Raw genomic sequence first — 805 nt, forward strand, 5'->3', positions numbered from 1 at the left:
GTATTGCATGGCGGGAAAGTACTTCTACTTATAGAAAAGCTCTAAAAAACTGCTAGATCTACTTACTTTTCGCCTCTCTTAGAAGAGAACAAACACAACCCCAGGCATTTATTCAAAACAGTGGCTAAATTAACGAAAAATAAAGCATCAACAGATGCAGACCTTTCCCAAGATCAGTTGGGAAACGTCCCTTTCCTTCCAAGATCAATACTACTAGAGATAAAATTATAACCATGCAACCGTCAGCCACAGTATCACATCAGATAGTGCACTATAGATCCCGAGTAACAATTCCACTCATTATCTGCTATAGGACATGAAGAATTGCATAAACTTGTCAAATCATCAAAACCTACAACATGTATGTTAGACCCTATTCCATCTAAGCTACTAAAAGAGGTGCTTCCAGAAGTCATAGATCCTCTTCTGAATATTATTAATTCATCAATGTCTTTAGGGTATGTCCCTAAAACCTTCAAACTGGCTGTTATTAAGCCTCTCATCAAAAAAACACAACTTGACCCCAAAGAACTAGTTAATTACAGAAGAATCTCCCTTTTCTGTCCAAGATACTAGAAAAGGTAGTATCCTCACAATTATATTCCTTCTTGGAGAAAAATGGTATCTGTGAGGATTTCCAGTCAGGATTTAGACCGTATCATAGTACCGAGACTGCTCTCATTAGAGTTACAAATAACCTGCTCTTATCATCTGATTGTGGTTGTATCTCTCTATTAGTGCTATTGGATCTTAGCGCTGCATTCGACACTACTGACCACGACATTCTTTTGAAAAGACTAGAAAA

Source organism: Sinocyclocheilus rhinocerous, unplaced genomic scaffold (genome assembly GCF_001515625.1).
Source record: "Sinocyclocheilus rhinocerous isolate Xijiao unplaced genomic scaffold, SAMN03320098_v1.1 scaffold734, whole genome shotgun sequence".
NCBI classification, from domain to species: domain Eukaryota; kingdom Metazoa; phylum Chordata; class Actinopteri; order Cypriniformes; family Cyprinidae; genus Sinocyclocheilus; species Sinocyclocheilus rhinocerous.